We start from the raw sequence: 20,263 nt of genomic DNA on the forward strand, positions 1-20,263 counted from the left end.
GTATGCTCCCTCAAGAGGACATGCGGGTTTTAAGAACATGGGTGTACTCTCAAAATAGATCAGAGGAATAGAGGATTGAGGATGAAAGAATGTAAAAAGGATAAATATGATGAAGGGGAAATGAATGAATTGGAGGCTCCAAGATAAATGGGTGAAATGAGATGAATGAAGGAGATGAAGTAAATGGATGGGATTTCTTGTTGTGTAGATGTGGAGACCAAACCTAGTTTTTTATATTTCCAATGATGATCTACACCACTGATTATAGGAATTAGAATGTTAATGAAAGTTTGAGGCTTGGACTAGACTCTCAAACAATAGGTATCTCAATGCACATAGGCTCACAAACACCGACGATGATGTAAATGCGAGACTATAGGATCATACAAGAGAAACCATCAAACACTCCATAGGATAAAAACTATGCTCTATTATACACCAACCAAGACATACCAAGATATATGATGATCAAGGCATCCCTGAATAGGTATAGTAATAGGACACCAGATAAAAATCAAAGCAAAAATCTCAATCATGAAAACAACATGCATATGGCCAACTAATATCTCTTGCCAAGAGTAGGGCATGGATCTAGATAGACTATCAAACATGGGAAGGATACATCCCGATGGGTAGGTGATGGATTTGGATAAACTACCAGACATGGGAAGGATGCATCCTGATGGGCAGGGTGTGGATAGATTGATAGATGCAAAAAGAAAGTTGGTTGTGCAAGATCTCTAGATGAGAGGATTTTTTCTTGGATTTGATTAGCATAGTATGGATGGGTGTTTGGATTATGCGCAAGTCAATATAAGCTCAGATAGATGGGAAAAGCTCAGTTTTGATTGGGAAAAGCTCAGTTTTGATTGGGAAAAGCTTAGTGTGATGGGGATCATAAATGGATTGGATAATATGGGAGGGAGAATAATGATTTAATAGGATTGGATGGGATGGATAATATGATTTGATTGGATTGGATGAGATGGGGAATATGATTGAAAATGATAGGATCTCATTGAGGATATAGGATAAATGGATTGGAAACAATGACAAGGGAGAACCAAGGCTTAGTAAAAGGATGTAATGGGGGAATATATTGCTTATACATGAGGTGGAGGGATTAAGTAGATGGATGGTGATAGGATATGGAGGAATAAAGGATGGAAGATAGGTGGAATGGGGGTCCAAGGACTATGGTGCAAAGGAGTGCAATGTCCCACATTAGAAGATAATGCAATCAAGGATGGAAGGATGATAGATGGGATAATAGTGTGTATGGGATATGGATGGAGGAAAAATGTAGGCTTGTGTGTTCCAAAGCATGCATGCACATTATTTTTCCTCTATCTTGATCAAGATAAAGGGTATGAATGGTGTATTTGGATATGATGAGGGATCTGAGATGGAGGATATTGATAGGATAGTCAAGATCAAAGATGGGGAAGGAAGATGGACTTAGGTAGGATTTGGATAGAGGATAAGGGATGTGGATGATGTGAATAGTAGGATGGACTAGATAAAGCTTTCCCCCAAGTGTAGAGTGCAAGAGGATGAGGGGATTACAAATGACGCTTGTTTACCAAGTTTTCATCATGTTATTTACCTAAGGCACCACAAGACGTGGTTTTCACCATTGGATGGACTTTTTCTCTTTAATTCTCTCTCTCTCTCTCTCTCTCTCTCTCTTTTAACTTGTTGGATGGATAAGGATAAGGATAAGTGGATTTGGAGGATAGTGGATGTGTGATAGGATAGAGGAAGGACTCAAGCATCTAGTTCCATTGATTGTATCCCTTGAAGATGTGCTGTAATAGACTCATATAATTGGAGCAATTCTCATAAATGTCGGTAGAAATAGATGGGGATAAGGATTTATGCAAAGGTTTGGACTAAAGGAATGGGATTATGAAAAATGGATGTTGGATAATGGATGGGATTTTGAGAAACTTTTGGAAGATCATCATTGGCACACACCTTGAAGGGTGGTGGAGTTGGAGAGGAGGAGGTTTTGAATTAGATGGAGGATCAAATATGGTTTTGGGGGCATAAGGACCCAAAATAGATGAAAGGGGTGATGGAGTTAAGATAGTGGATTTTATGACGTAAGGGCCCAAAATGGATTTTGATGATGGTGGATTGTTAGATGGAGGATTGGAGTACTTATGAGGTGGGGGAGATTTTGGATTAGCATGTTTGGATGCCAATTTGGATTTTACTTTGAGGTGCATTTCTTCTATGAGTAGCTTGGTAATCCACATAGTTTTTTCTTTTTTCTTTTTGGGCCTTTGTGGCCTTTTGGATTTTTCCTTCTTTTGGATCATATTTTTCTTTTTCTTGAGCATGTCTTTTTGAGGGGACATGTTGATCCTTGGATTTTTGTGGATTTTTGTCTCTATACATTTTAGATTTGGCATCCAAATTTCTCCCAATACCAATGGTGTGGGTGCATGAGGATGGGTGACTTAGAGATTTTGTGAATGGGATGATCGAGGGAGAATTTCTAAAGTAAATCAAGGATGTGTGCCTTTGTTGATCTTGTTTAGGTATCATTTGAGGTGATGGGGCGGTGGATGGAGGGATGTAAGGACCCAAGATGGATGGAAGGGATAAGGGGTTTGATTTTGGAACATAAGGATTAAAAATGGGTGTGGAAGATGGGGGATGGTGTGATTTTTATTTATAAGAAGGGATGTTAGATTTAGGAGGGATGGAAGATATACCAACATCTTGAGCATGAGCTTTGTAGCCAATGCCATATGAACTTGCATTTTCTTTGACTTGAAGGGGTTCCAATATGCCTTGTTTATGGAGGCCTAACCCTTTGCCTTGATAATTTATTTTTTCACAATCATTTTTGCAATAGGATACTTATTATTTTGGAAAAAAGATGCGAGTCCATTTTGAGGGGGATGTGAAGTGTGAATTGTAAGCTCTTGGAGGAAACCAGAGTGGATGAAGGTGGAAGAGTCAATTTGATAGTATGGGATTCATTCCTATCTTGGCTAAGGGTGTTGGGACCTTGTGGAGGAATAGGATAATGTGGAGTATTATGATCAAGTGTCGGATTAGGATGAATATTAGGATCATGAGATGGATTGGCATCATGATATGGCGATGGAGGAATACTTTGATCTTGACTTGGGATAGGATCATGTGATGGAGTGGAAGGGATGATTGGGGATCATTGGATGGAGGTATTATTCTTTGTTGAGATGGAATGGAGGGGATGGGATCATGAGATGGAAAGGAATCGTGAGATGGAGTAGAAGGTAGACATAGATTTTGATTTGAATAGGTATCATGAGATGGAGTAGAAGGTAGACATAGATTTTGATTTGTATAGGTATCATGAGATGGAGAGATGCCTTGATCTTAAGGTGGAGAGGAATCTATGCTAGCATGCTTTGGGAAAATCTCTTGGCATGTTTGGAGTTGTGGGGATTACATGATGGAGGAGGATATGGAAGCTTCAACCTGGGTGGATGGAAGGATGGGAGTATCATAAATTTGATGGGATTTAGTTTTGTCTTTATTTGGAAGGAATTTAGGTGGATGGAGGACTTGGAGAGATTGGGAAACTTTGTTTAGAGGTGAGGATTTTTTCTCTTTTGCTAGTATTTCTTGGATAAAATTATTGAGAAAGGACTTTGAGGATGGGGATGATATGGATTTTGGAGGATAAGGATTATTGTTGGCATTTGATGAACCGGTATGATGATATGATGATAATGTATGTTGTCATTGATGTCAATAAATGCAAGTGAATCGGTATGAAGAATTGTAGTAAATAGGTGTCTGGGTTTCACTAAGTGTGACTACCGGTTGGTAGTCTCAACTCTAGGGTTTTCGGTTTGGCAATCCAGCTTGTGCGATGCAACCGGTGACATTCTATGATGAGTTAGCTAAGAGATGAAGATGAGATCAAGATGCCATGTCAGCTTTGTGCACGTGAAGGATTTCCTTGAGGATCTTGCATGTGAAGATTGACTACATTAAATGTCTACCTTGAGAATGAACATTCTTCTTAGCAGTATGAGAAAAGTGTGATGGGTTACTGATTTCTATGTGCAGTGAAGAATGAACAATGCATAATGACTTGTGATCTATTTGAGATTGCTTCAATCTATGGAAAGTGTTTGGATGGTCAAGATTTGACCGCCTGTAATTGTAAACCTAAATGCTTAGGGTTTAGGGTTTATGCTACTGACCTACTTTTTGTCTATAAGGTCGATGATGTTTTTTATTGTAAGTTGTTGGAAAAAGTTAAGTGTGTATCTGAGTGATGAGATACTTGCCAAACCAGTGAGAGAAAACTATAGAGTGTGATTGCATAGTAGAGGAACTGAAAAGGATCTGCCTTAGCATATAGTGTTGTTATCAGATCAAAGTTTTACCTGTTGTCTTCTATCCATTTCAACAGAAGGAAAATCCCTTTCCTAGGTAGCTTTAACAGGCTTAGTGTAAATCCTCTAACCAGGTGACTCAAGTTTATTGAGTTCTTTAAATTCTCTAACAAGGTAACCTTTAACAGGGTATATAGCCATCCCTTAACCGGGTGATCTTTAACATGATCGATTCCTAGCAGAACCTTATTGTAAAGTATTTAACTAGACTAAGCTCCTAACAAAGCAAGCTTCAAAAGAGTTCAAAACAAGCTTGTGGGTATTCATCCCCACTGTGGTTTTTCCCATTTGGGTTTCCATGTGAAAAATCTATGTGTCATGAGTTATGCATTTTTCATGTGATGATTAAGTATTCTTTGTTTAAGTGATTATGCATGCAAAGCTAATGGTTATGGCATTGTTGATACACCACATGCATATGTTTATGGGTGAAGTAGTTATCAAGTATTAAATGTATTTGAAGGGTTCAGTTTTACCGGTTTATGTTGTCTGAAGTCTTACTGTGTTTAACCGGTATTGCCATGGTTAAGTTTAGTAATGAAGACAACCGATTAGCATTATTTTAACTTGATAAGTTGTAGAGAAGTTTTTGTATGTATTGATTCACCCCTCCCCCCCTCTCAATAATAGTTAGGGTATCTTTTGTTCATCATTATTCATCAATGTGGAGGTTTGGTATTAGATGGAGGAATGGGATTATGAATTGGGGGATTAGGACTAAGGATTGGAGAACTATGGTGTAAAGGATTTGGATAGTGAGTGGAGGTGATGGATGTATTTTAAAAAGATGAGGATTGGGATATGGCTGTAGGAGAAGATGGAGGTATGGATGTTGGATGGGAGGGGTATGTGGGAGGAGGATAATATGAAGAAATGGATGGGTAATAAGATAGATTTCCCTTGTCAAAGGTAGAGGAAGGATAAGAGATGTGATATGAATTGGGATTAGATATAATGTGTTGAGGTGGGATAGATGAAGATATGGTAGATGGATGGGAGGTTATGGGATTGACCTCGTAGGTAGGTTGAGGTGGGTTTAACTGATAAGATGATCTGTGAACTTCCATGAGCATTTTCTCATACCAAGCTTTGAAGTTTGAATGTGGATTTTGGGTAGCCATATAACCTCAAAATGTTGAGAATGGGGAAATAAGTTGGGATTGGATGAATGGAATTGGTCAAGAAAGGTGATGAAGATGATGTTAGATAAAGGTGAGGTGATCAAATCCTTCCACATACGTCAAATTCACTCAGCATTTCAGCCACATGACCGACATATTTATATAGTGGCTCAGAAAAACCACCCGAGATCGCTTCGGGAGAGTTGATATCCTTAACGTGTCCCAATTCGAGATACCCTTGTGAGGTGATCAAATCCTTATCAATAACACCACTCACTACAAAAAGGAAAAGATGAGTGTTGTTAATTGATTTTTTCTTACACCCAAGATCCATGAAGGCGAGGGGAGATGATACTAAGCGTAACAGTGGGTCCACCCTACACACGTGCAAGTACACAAGACATGGAAAACACAACTTATTTTTAACCCCAAAATATGTGTTTTCTAATCTAATGCATTAAAGAAATCTACTTTAGTGGAAAACCAAAAGCCTTCGACAAACATCTTCCAAAAGATGATTAGTAGTTTGAGTTTTTTTGTCTTGGACCAACGAAAAGGATACAAAGACAAGATGATTAGTACAAATATACAAATATGATTATTCCTTATAATTTAATAATCACAAAATTATATTCCTTATGATTTTCTAGATAATTTCAAAAAAAAAATCAATGAAAAATGATCTCATATGCTAAAGTTATGTGCATTTAAAGTTCAAAAATAAAGCTTGACTTTGAACGTGTTAAAATAATTTTTGAAACATTATATGCAAAATATATTGAAAACCCATTTTAGATCTCTGAGTCTTCTTTCCAACGCATTTTGAATTTTGAAAATATGACACCCGAGCAAAAAGTTAAGCTCATTTTATGAAAATTGCTCGAGTGTCAAAACACATGCATTAATTCACAAGCACAAGTGCTGATTTACAATTTTTAATGAAAAATTCAAGAAAAAGCTAAGCGCAAAGATTTTTTCATTAAGCGCATGTGTTTCAACGCATGTGTAGGCACTAATTCGCATGCGCAGTTGCCGATGTACACTTTTTTATTGAAAAAATCGAAAATAAAGTTAGGTGGGAATATTTTTTCAAACAGATGCATCAAAACAGTGAAGTGGAGGTGAGGCGTTGATTTGCAGGTAGACGCCCTGATTGACAAAAAATATGCAAAAAAGGTGGTTAGAAATTCAAAATTTAAATCACACGTGCTGACCCACTGCGGACATGCTAAAACAAAGGGTCAAATGTGCTGAAATACAGTGGGACGTGTTGAAGCGGAACCTGCATGCTTAAAATACAAGAAACTTGCAATAAATGTTAGAAAAAAGGAACGTGGGTCCCACTGGGCATGCCAGAATGAAGAAGGGAAAATCTAAAGCCTAATGGTTAGTGTATAAACCAAATAAAACACAAAATAGTGCATTCAAATACACAAATAAAACATTATACCTTAGCTTCTACTCTTCCTCTGAGTGAGCTTGATGAAGTAAAGGTGCCTTTGTTGCTCTACTTGATTTTCTCATTTGATGGTGGATTGCGGATTGCTCTCCACTACGCAACAAGATTGGATTTGGATTAGACTTGAATGGTGATGAAGGATGAGAGGAATTTAGCTTAGATGAGGGACTATTTAGGCATTATGATGATATGGTGAAAGATCTTGGATCTCAAATGGACAACATAAGATTCGATGAAAGGTGGATGATTTGTAAGGAGAGGAGACTCCAATTTATAGATTGGAGGAGGCCAAAATGAAGGGCCAAGATTGACTTTGGGATAAAGGGTTGAGATCGATTTGAGATGAAGAACATGGATTGGGAGGACAAGGTGTGGAGACTGAGATATTCCATAAAGGCATTTCTTGTCTCCACACCCCTCAAGGTACATGGGGAAGAGCTCCCAAGTACATTGGGAAGAGAAAAAGGAATATTAAATTCTTTGGGGGAGGGAGGAGGAATTAAAATTTCCAAAATAAGAGGATGTGTGGGAAGACTAAATGGATAAAGGAATTAAAAATTCCTAGGGAAGAGGATGCATGGGGAGATTCAAAGAATTTGAATTTCTTTGAAAGGATAAAAGTGATGAGGGATGTGCAAATGATTAAGGGGATTGGTTAGGTGGCATAATGTGTGATTAGAGTGCAAGTGAGAAAGTTAGAAGGATGTCGCATGAGGAGAGAGAATGAGTAGAGGAATTTAAAATTGAGGAATAATGGTAATCATGCTTCTAGAATAATTAAGTGATTTGTAGGAATCACATGATTAACTTAATTAATTGAAATTAATTAACTAAGTAGGGTTTAGAAGAAATAAATATAATTATATTTTAGAACGGGAGAATAATTAATTTATTGATAAATTAATTATTGGACTATAGTGATAATATTTAATTAAATTTGATTTAATTAATTTTAAGAGGAATAGGGACAAACATAATTAAATAAATTAACTATGTAGAAAGGCTTAAATAATTAAATATCAATTTAATTAATTTTAGGTGTCTACATTTTGCCCCTATTTGATATAGCATCATGAAGTGATGTTATATCAAGGAGTAATAAAACATAGTGGATGGAAAGGATAAGGACTAGTAGCATGATGCCCCAGTCATAGGTGAGATGAGAAAGGAAGACGAGGTAATAGTAGGCCTAAAATTAGATATAATACAATATCAATAACTAATTATTATTTAGAATCCTGCATAGCTCAATGTGTGCACTTTCATTAGATTTGTGCACTATTGACAAGCCTTTAAACTTATGTGACACACATGTAATGTTGTTGTTCACTAGTGCGTTGGATCTACTTGTTTGTAGTGCTTGGAGATTGTGCATGAGATTAGTATCTCGAAATTGATATTTGAAGTACAAAGGATGTTCTAAAAGATGTTGAGGATGCATTTTTGGTATATATTGATTATCTTATGTCTATGAATTTAAAGAGCATACTTTTATTGAAGAATATTTAATAATCTCCTAGAAAGTCTATATGAAGTTATGGTTACCACTTCAAAGATATGATTGCTTTGATGCCCCACATGATCAACTTGACATTGTAGAAAGAGTGGTCTATTAGTAGTTTCATTATCCATATATGACGTGACTTGGTTTGATGTCTAGCATTCAATTAGAAGAAATACTAAAAATAAATTTGTACCTCAAAGCTATTAGAGAGGCCAAATTATATGGTGAATTAGTTGCTTGCTTAGATGAAAATATGCATCGATGGTAGTTAAGAGAATGGAGCAACATGCTAAAACAACCAATGGAAGAGGGTGGTTGTGGTTTATAAGGAGATGGGTTGAAGGCCATGTTGGTATTATGTGAGGCCCTACCCCGACTCATCCTAGCATTTTAGTATTTTTCATGTTGAGACTATTGTGGATGCCTTATTTTTATGCATTATGGACTTAGAACTTATATGATTTCATGATTTGGATAACATTGATATATATTGATGCTTCATTTCTATGCATTATAGATATAGAACTCTATATGATGCTAGAATAGGATTACTATGTGATGATGTATGTCATTATTGGAATTGTAGGACTTTACTATGATGATAGAAACGGGATGCATGTTTTATGTATGGATCAAATTATGAGGATTATGATAATTGCTTATGTGGGTTTAGTTTGATACAAGATATATTGATTTTCTTTAGTATCAATTGTATGCAGAGTGTTTGATGTGTATTTTTATTCATGTGTTTAAATATTATATGAGGTTATTTGGAAGTACTAATGTGTAATTGAGATGCGCAGGAAAATTATCCATATGACCATGGAAATATTATGGAGAACCAAACCTAGACCTATGTACGTTCGTAAAGCTAGGGGTTGTCTATTTGGAGAGACAACACACCATATGTATCGTATTTTATTTGTAATAGTAAATGATGCATGTGTGTTAAATTTTATTTATTGATTTATTTAAATCCAACAAGAGACAATTTCCATGTGTAATTTTGTAATGTATTTTATTGTGTCACTTGACACATGTATTGATTTATGTCTTGAATTTTGACTTGTCTCTTGAAGGGATTTGTTTAACTATAGCTTTTTCAAACATTTGAATGTGGTTCTAAAATTTCCTTGGGTAGAGAGTCTTTGGAGTGGTCAACTCAAGTTTGACCCAAAAATAAACTTCAAATGGGTTTATAAGGGGTCAAATGGACTCCTAGGGGTAGTTTAAAGGTGTTTCCTAAAGCCCATAAGGTATACCTATGAGTTAGGAGTGTTTTTAAGCATGTGTCTACTCCCATGTGACTTTTTAGTTATCCCAAAAAGTGGATTTTCTAAGATGTGCGAAAACTCAAAATTAGAAGGTGCCATCTAGGTTAGATAACCTTCCCTTTTGATGAGAGATCTTTTTTTGATCTTTTTCTTAACTTTTTCCTTTTTCAATTTTAGAAACCTATGAGAACTCTCACTGAGGTCTTCTTAGGCAAGAAAGAGATATTTTGTGGGTAATCACCCACTCTCCATTTTTGGAGACTAGGAATTTTGAAAAGTTTGGTTTTTGGATTCGAAATTTTGGCTAAGTGTGGAAGGAAGATTTGTGGATTTGGGTTGCTCATCCTCAAACTAGTTCTAGTATACCATTGGGCAGATTGAAGGTTGGTTTATCATCTCCTTCTATTTCTTTCATGTTGCATGTTTATGTTGGAAAGTTAGTTTGTATGTAAAAATGGTTTTCTTGTATTTTCCTTTGTGAAAATTACTTTGTGTTTCATCTTTTATTTCTTGTATGCATTTTCCTGCGTCTTGGGAGTAAGATAGTTTTGCGGGTGGTAGAAGTTTGACAGCCCTCAAGTGAGAGACTCTCTTTATGAGAGCGAACTCAAGGGGTGTATTTGCGACCTTTGCTGCATGGCCTGGTTTGTGCATTTGGGGGTCATAAGGGGAGAAAGTATGGCATGAATGCCTTGGGGGGGTATAATAAATGTGGGGTTAATGATCTTATGAAATAACTTTGTTTTCCATGAGGTGGCATTATGTTCTACCATTCTTATAGTCTCCTCAGGGTACTTGGTCCACTACCACCCATGTGAAATCATCACATGTTGTGATGAAGTGTAGCCTTGGTTGGGAAAGTGTTTGCTATATGTTTTTCCCTTGCTTGTTGTGTTTGCATGTCTGTAACCTATCCAGGGCTTGGTTCTCCAAGCTCGGGGGTGGCTTCTAGTAAGTCTAGGCTGGGAGGTGAGCACTCCACGGTCATAGCCTATGTTTTATTTGCAGGTTGTTTGGAAGAAAAGAAAAGGAAAAGTAGAAGTTGCTGGATTTATTTATTTGTAGAAAAAGATTTTGAAATGGAGTATTTTATATTTTAAGTTGCAGCAATGTGAAAGGGAAACTATATGTTGTAATTACTTTGAAAAGGAAATGTATCTATTTTATTTAAAGTCCTCATTTGCTAGAAATGAGAGATCCATTTGTAAGGTTGACTATATTGTAAATTAAATATACTTCAAGGAAATACATTATTCTTTTTATTAAGTATTATTTTGTTGCAAAATGAATTATTTATGTTGAAGTTTAAGTTATGTATTGATCTTGAAATAATGTTGATTGTATACATGGTATTTTGAAAAAGAAAGTTTAAATTTGCACGTGACTTCTAAAAATAAAAGATCAATTTATTTCCTTATGCATATCTCTAAGGTTAAATTTAAATAATGTCACTTCTATATAGTTGTTTAAATTTATTGCATTATGTCATTTACTTATTGTAAAAATTAAAATCTAGAGTTGAATAGTCTATGTAATTTAAATAACATCATATTTCTATAGTTGCTATTTAAATTTATTGGACTATGTAAATCATTTATTTGCAGTAAATAAATCTAAAGTCAGATAGGTTATCTCTAATTTATGGTATTTAAAATAAGTAAAAATACATGGATTTAAATCAGAATACTTTAATCAATCTTTTTTAAAAAGTTTCAAAAAAAAATAATACCTTTATTTTTGCATAGTAGAGTTAGCCTGGATTTTTCCAAAAGCATCTAATATATATATATATATATATATATATATATATATATATATATATATATATATATATATATATATATATATATATATATATATATATATATATATATACTTCAAGGAAATACATTATTCTTTTTATTAAGTATTATTTTGTTGCAAAATGAATTATTTATGTTGAAGTTTAAGTTATGTATTGATCTTGAAATAATGTTGATTGTATACATGGTATTTTGAAAAAGAAAGTTTAAATTTGCACGTGACTTCTAAAAATAAAAGATCAATTTATTTCCTTATGCATATCTCTAAGGTTAAATTTAAATAATGTCACTTCTATATAGTTGTTTAAATTTATTGCATTATGTCATTTACTTATTGTAAAAATCAAAATCTAGAGTTGAATAGTCTATGTAATTTAAATAACATCATATTTCTATAGTTGCTATTTAAATTTATTGGATTATGTAAATCATTTATTTGCAGTAAATAAATCTAAAGTCAGATAGGTTATCTCTAATTTATGGTATTTAAAATAAGTAAAAATACATGGATTTAAATCAGAATACTTTAATCAATCTTTTTTATAAAAAAATAATACCTTTATTTTTGCATAGTAGAGTTACTTGGGTTTTTCCAAAAGCATCTAATATATATATATATATATATATATATATATATATATATATATATATATATATATATATATATATGTATGTATATGTATATGTATATGTATATGTATATGTATATATATATATATATATATATATATACTACATTTATATATATATAGCCTGTGTTTTTCCAGCGACAGCCACAGCCACCACTGTGGGCCGCAACCCACAGTGGGGAGGCTTCGGCCCCCCATGTGGGCGGTGCCTCACAGCGGCGACGTTGTCGGGCTACGGACCACGTCCCACAGCGGCGGCCTAGGCCGCCTCTGTGGGCCGCGACCCGTAGGCTCGGCAGTGGTCGTCCCTACGGGGATCTCCCCCATGAAAACCCTCGGTCGCCCTCTGCCATTCTCCATCGTTCGGCCTTGCAACTTAATGAGAACAAAAAATAAATAAAAGCCCTAACCCAGAACTTGGGGTTAGGGCAAGTAATGAGGTTTTAAAAAAATAGAAGTGCATTTTTATAATAATAAAATTAAAGTTCTTGGGTAATTGGATAATAATATATGTTTTTAAAAAAAAAGGGGGAATATCCTCACATATAATTATATAGTGTTTGATATATATATATATATAGTTTTAAATTATAAATGTATAAATTTGACTTTAATTTAATTAGTTTATTTAACATTCATATTTTATATATGTTAAATAAACATTTAAATATGAAGTCTTAAATTTTATATTTGATAGGAGTTAATCATTTAGGAAAATTATTCTGTTTGTAAGTTATTTGACTATAGGGAATATTTTTAGTCCACCTAGATATAGGGTTTTGAGATTAAACTTTATAGAACAAATTTCATTATGAATTTAATTGACCTTTTAGTCGAATTATTTAACTACATTTTAATTATTGTTAAAATAAAATTTAGGCATTAATACATCTAAGTGCTAGGACTAATTTAATTAGTTCCTAAAAGAAATTAATGATTATTGGAGATTAATATTCTCTTTGTCAATTAATTATAGTGAGTTATGACTAAGTTAATTTATTGATTAAAATAGATGAGATAATGAATAATTCATTTAGTATTCCGCAATTTAATTTTAAATTATTTTCGCTTACTTGAGTTAGTGGTTAGAGTTAACTCAGAACATAGTTAAGACAAAACATGTTAGTGCATTTCATTTTAGCAAATTTAATGTTATTAGGTTGTTATTTAAAAAAATATATATATCATGTTCGTGCCTAGAAGTTTGGGCATGACATTTTGGTATCAAAGCGAGGTTTCCAACACTAGGAACCTTTCTCCATTATGTTTCGCTTTAATTAGTTAATTAATTAATTTGATTTTATTATATTTATTTTTAATTAATTAAATATTTCTTCGAAAATTTATTTATTTATTTAATTTTATTGTATTTTCTCATAAGGATGCCTCCAACTACGCGACAAGCTCGCAAACGTGGTAGAGGTCCTAGGCATGAAAGTATAGCACGTGAAGAGGTCAATAGGGAGGAATCGGTTCCAGAAAGGAACCCAGAGGCTCCTCCCGAATGGCCCGTTGACCCAAATCGAGACATCTTAGAAGCACTCCATAACCTGATAGGGATAGTCTAGAAAAGAATTCCAGAAGAGGATCATCATGTTGAAAACCAGAACTCAGGGAGCCATAGATCGGCAGATAGGGAACGGAGTAGGAGTCCACCTCCTAACCCCGTAGAGAGTCAGGCTAGGCATGAGCCCGAGTCTGTTCACCTACCAGGACCACCTCCAGTGGCAGAGCCAGTGTATTATGAGAGATCACATCGGGATCCAAGTAATCAGAGAGGTTATGCGCCTCCAGCCACCATCTTTTGGGGGATCTACTGATGGGGTAGAAGCTAAGGCTTGGCTTTTGAGCCTAGATAGGTGCTTTGCATTGCGCTCTTACGAGAGCAATCTAAAGGCATGTGTAGCAATCCACCTATTGAGAGCAATGGCCTCCACATGGTGGAGACAGGAGGAATACAAGTGTGGTTTAGTTGCTGATACTCTCACATGGGAGATTTTTATAGAAAGGTTCAGGGAGAGGTACTTATCAGAGCATTATAGACAGTGTAGGAGGTTCAGGGAGAGGTACTTATCAGAGCATTATAGACAGCGTAGGATAGATGAGTTCCATGACCTCCAGCAGAAGGGTCTCTCAGTGACCCAGTATGAGAGCAAGTTCTTCGAGCTCTTGCCATACGTGGATTACCTGAAAGATAAGAAGCTTCTCGTCAATCATTTTATCAAAGGGCTGAATGTTGGCATAGCAGGACCAGTGAGGATGTCCGCTCCAGAGAGCCTTCGGGTTGCCATGGAGAAGACTTTGATAGCAGAGGAGATTCAGGTCAGGCCACAGGATACAAGGGATCGGTTCCAGAACCAAAACCCCATACCCCAGACATATGGGTTTCACAAACCCCATTGGAAGGGAAATAACAGGCACACATCAAGGTTCTCCAAACCCCCTCCTCCGCAACAGTCACAGCAGAACCAGAGGCAGAGGCCTCCGTAGAGTCAGCAGGGCGCAAAGCCCAAGCAGTGACAGTCTCAAGGTCAGAGGCGAGATCAACGATCTCAGGTTCCTTACACACCTCCGGTGAGGACTCAGTAGTCCTCCAGGGGTGGGTACAGTGGTTCTAGCAAGACAGGGGGATAGTCTTTTTCTAGGCCTCAAGGCATCCAGTTTCAGGCACGCGGTGCTTGTTGCACATGTGGAGCCATGGGGTACATGGTGAGAGAGTGTCCTTAGGGTTAGATGGTAGGGAATCAGAGGATGGTAGCATTAGAGCCTACAGTTGGAGATATGGGTAGGTCCCATAGAGTCTTCATAGCGGTTGACAACCACCAGGTAGAGCACCAGGCCACAGTCATTGAGGCTGCAGGTATGATCAGAGGTAACAGGTTATCTATATTATTTGATTTAGGAGCTACTGACTCCTTTTTATCTCCATTGGTTGTGGAGCATTGCGGGCTAGTGGCAACTAGATAGGGTGTCAGTTGGGAAGTGGAGCTAGCTTCAGGGGCTAGAGTGTCAGTGGAATCAGAGGTTAGGGCATGTCAGCTTCAGATTGGCAATACCACCACCCTAGTAGACCTTAGAGTTACACCACTTGGATCATATGGCATCATACTTGGCATGGATTGGCTTTATGCCTATAGAGCCAAGATGGATTGTCGTCGGAAAGAAATCGAGTGTGAGGATGATCAGGGTTCGCCCATAGTAATCACTGGGATTCACAGACCCGTGTCTCTTTGTATGATTTCCGCAATGCAACTTAAGCAGAGCATGTGAAAGGGATGTCAGCTTTTTACCATCACCATTAGTGATAGAGAGGAAGAGGACGAAAAGGAAACATCGATTGATGACCATCCTATTCTTAAGGGATATTCAGACGTGTTTCCTTCAGAGCTACCTGGAATGTCGCCCCGTAGAGAGATTGACTTCCATATAGACCTTGTACCAGGAGCTAAGCCAGTTTCAAGAGCACCTTATAGGATGACCACAAATGAGCTTAATGAGCTCAAGATGCAGCTTGAGGAGCTCCTAGAGAAGGGTCACATATATCCTAGCATATCTCCTTGGGGTGTACCAGTCATCTTCGTGAAGAAGAAGGACGGATCTCTTTGGTTATGCATGGATTATCGTTAGTTGAACAAAGTAACCATCAAGAACCGATATCCCCTACCCAGGATCGATGATTTATTCGACCAACTTCAGGGTGCCAAAGTATTTTCCAAAATTGATCTGAAGTCAAGATACCATCAGTTGAGTATAGTGGAAAGTGATATCCACAAGACCGCATTTCACACTAGATATGGCCACTATGAGTTCACCGTGGTTCCATTCAGTCTTACGAATGCTCCAGTTATTTTCATGAGCCTCATGAATGGGGTATGTTAAGCCCAATATGGAAAGCTAATGTACTGAGAGGGGAGGGGTGAATCAGTACTTCAAATCCTTTTAACAACAATATCTTTACTATTATGCATAAACCAAAACCTGCTGCAACATAACATAAAGCTAAAACAAATAAATAACAATCATACATGATTCACTCCATAACACATAAATTTTGGTTACGCAGAAACTCTTGGTTAGAAAGAAAAACTACAGTGGGGATGGCACCCACAACTTCACTATTGCAATAATAAAGAGTGCTCGGTTAGAGCTACATGTTTAGCTATTTCTGATAGCTTGCCCTGTTAGGAGTATCAAGATCTGTTAGATCTACCTTGCTAAAGGATTTTACAACACTTAAACTAAATGTTGTACTTGGTTAGAGGCTTTACAATTTATAGACTTGGTTAGAGTCTTTTACCCTGTTAAAGGTTTCTCTTACAACTTCAAAATATTTCAACAAAATCTTTACAAATATCTGCAACTTTACATCTAGAATGTTATAGCAGATTCTATATGCTCAAAATAAGATTACCTTTCTTATAGCATACCTCAGTAACCCATAAAGTAACTCGATAAACCCTTATGTTTACTCTATTCTTTGACTATTCTCTGAAATCCTTCTCGGTGACCTATGTGTCTCTGTAACGGTCATAACACTTAGTGATTTCTCATGTATCACACATGTCTTACTTCATACACCTCTGTATATCTCTGTCTGTCACACTTCTATCCTTAATCCATGCTATATAAATAGATCTCTTATGTCGGTGATCTGATTCATTGCTTCGATCTTACAAACATGATTTATCGAATGAATAACTATACAGAATATTTCATTGGATAAATGACCTCAAAATCATACACAATCTTTAAGTGCAATTTCCAATGTGATAACGGTTCTATGTTCCTCAATCTTGTAGCACATTTTTATATCTATGTCCAGGTTCAATGAATCTAGTAACACGTTTCACTCGGTGTATATCAACTCGGTGTATCATTATTTCTGCTCGGTAGACAGCTCGGTGCATACTGGGCTCTGTGAATACTTTCTTCTTTAACCGACTGTTATATTCATACCGACTGAATATTTCGGTAGTAGCAATCGACTAGAGTATATAGAATGACTTTGGATGTAAAAATAATGACAACTTGATAAGTAGTAACAATCTCCCCTTTTGACATTAGTTGAGATGTTTGACAAAACTACTTTCAAAGTCATAACTCAAAAATATATATACTTACAAAATTTGACTAAACAAACAGTCTATACATTAGTCAATGAAATAGTATATTTAGATATACTCCCCTTATCAATATACTGTACAAAATTCTAATTTTGCATGCTCAATGATCAATGTTCTGTGATAACTACTCGGTTCACTGCTCTATCAAAATAGAGTATTCAAAACAGAGTCAATTTTTAGTTACCATTCATTGGGAGTATACAGGGGGAGTATACAAGGGGAGTATTCACGGCTTCATGGGAGGACGCAGCACGTATGAGATCACAGTACCCCCATCTTTTTTATGAACTCCAAGAGGAAGTTCATGCCTAGAGGGGGAGGGTGTGAGGCCCTACCCCGACTCATCCTAGCATTTTAGTATTTTTCATGTTGAGACTATTATGGATGCCTTATTTTTATGCATTATGGACTTAGGACTTATATGATTTCATGATTTGGATAACATTGATATATATTGATGCTTCATTTCTATGCATTATAGATATAGAACTCTATATGATTCTAGAATAGGATTACTATGTCATGATGTATGTCATTATTGGAATTGCAGGACTTTACTATGATGATAGAAATAGGATGCATGTTTTATGTATGGATCAAATTATGAGGATTATGATAATTACTTATGTGGGTTTAGTTTAATACAAGATATATTGATTTTGTTTAATATCAATTGTAAGCAGAGTGTTTGACATGTATTCTTATTCATGTGTTTAAATATTATATGAGGTTATTTGGAAGTACTAATGTGTAATTGAGATGCGCAGGAAAATTATCCATGTGACCATGGAAATATTATGGAGAACCAAACCTAGACCTATGTATGTCCGTAAAGCCAGGGGTTATCTATTTGGAGAGGCAACACCCCGTATGTATCATATTTTATTTGTAATAGTAAATGATGCATGTGTGTTAAATTTTATTTATTGATTTTATTTAAATCCAACAAGAGACAATTTCCATTTGTAATTTTGTAATGTATTTTATTGTGTCACTTGACACATGTATTGATTTATGTCTTGAATTTTGACTTGTCTCTTGAAGGGAGTTGTTTAACTATAGCTTTTTCAAACATTTGAATGTGGTTCTAAAATTTCCTTGGGTAGAGAGTCTTTGGAGTAGTCAACTCAAGTTTGACCCAAAAATAAACTTCAGATGGGTTTATGAGGGGTCAAATGGACTCCTAGGGGTAGTTTAAAGGTGTTTCCTAAAGCCCATAAGGTATACCTATGAGTTAGGAGTGTTTTTAGGCATGTGTCTACTCCCATGTGACTTTTTAGTTATCCCAAAAAGTGGATTTTTTAAGATTTGCGAAAATTCAAAATTAGAAGGTGCCATCTAGGTTAGATAACCTTCCCTTTTGATGAGAGATTTTTTTTGATCTTTTTCTTACTTTTTCCTTTTTCAATTTTAGAAACATGTGAGAACTCTCACTGAGGTCTTCTTAGGCAAGAAAGAGAGATTTTGTGGGTAATCACTCACTCTCCATTTTTGGAGACTAGGCATTTTGAAAAGTTTGGTTTTTGGATTCAAAATTTTGGCTAAGTGTGGAAGGAAGATTTGTGGATTTGGGCTGCTCATCCTCAAACTAGTTCTAGTATACCATTGGGAAGATTGAAGGTTGGTTTATCTTCTCCTTGTGTTTCTTTCATGTTGCATGTTTATGTTGGAAAGTTAGTTTGTATGTAAAAATGGTTTTCTTGTATTTTCCTTTGTGAAAATTACTTTGTGTTCCATCTTTTATTTCTTATATGCATTTTCATTTGTCTTGGGAGTAACCAAGGCCTCCTACTCTCCCAAGAGTAGGATTGTCTTGCGGGTGGTAGAAGTTTGACAACCCTCGAGTGAGAGACTCTCTTTATGAGAGCGAACTCAAGGGGTGTATTTGTGACCCTTGTTGCATGGCCTGGTTTGTGTATTTGGGGGTCATAAGGGGAGAAAGTATGGCATGAATGCCTTGGGGGGCATAAGGAATGTGGGGTTAATGATTATGAAATAATTTTGTTTACCATGAGGTGGCATTATGTTCTACCATTCTTGAAGTCTGCTCAGGGTACTTGGTCCACTACCACCCATGTGAAATCATCACATGTTGTGATGAAGTGTAGCCTTGGTTGGGAAAGTGTTTGCTATATGTTTTTCCCTTGCTTGTTGTGTTTGCATGTATGTAACCTGTCTAGGGCTTGGTTCTCCAAGCTCAGGGGTGGCTTCTAGTAAGCCTAGGCTGGGAGGTGAGCACTCCATGTTCATAGCCTATGTTTTATTTGTAGGTTGTTTGGAAGAAAAGAAAAGGACAAGTAGAAGCTTCTGGATTTATTTATTTGTAGAAAAAGATTTTGAAATGGAGTATTTTATATTTTAAGTTGCAGCAATGTGAAAGGGAAACTATATGTTGTAATTACTTTGAAAAGGAAATGTATCTATTTTATTTAAAGTCCTCATTTGCTAGAAATGAGAGATCCATTTGTAAGGTTGACTATATTGTAAATTAAATATACTTTAAGGAAATACATTATTCTTTTTATTAAGTATTATTTTGTTGCAAAATGAATTGTTTATGTTGAAGTTTAAGTTATGTATTGATCTTGAAATAATGTTGATTGTATACATGGTATTTTGAAAAAGAAAGTTTAAATTTGCATGTGACTTCTAAAAATAAAAGATCAGTTTATTTCCTTATGCATATCTCTAAGGTTAAATTTAAATAATGTCACTTCTATATAGTTGTTGTTTAAATTTATTGCATTCTGTCATTTACTTATTGCAAAAATTAAAATCTAGAGTTGAATAGTCTATGTAATTTAAATAACATCATATTTCTATAGTTGTTGTTTAAATTTATCGGATTCTATAAATCATTTATTTGCAGAAAATAAATCTAAAGTCAGATAGGTTATCTCTGATTTATGGTATTTAAAATTAAAAAAAATACATGGATTTAAATC

The sequence above is a fragment of the Cryptomeria japonica genome, chromosome 9, assembly GCF_030272615.1.
Source record: "Cryptomeria japonica chromosome 9, Sugi_1.0, whole genome shotgun sequence".
NCBI classification, from domain to species: Eukaryota; Viridiplantae; Streptophyta; class Pinopsida; order Cupressales; family Cupressaceae; genus Cryptomeria; species Cryptomeria japonica.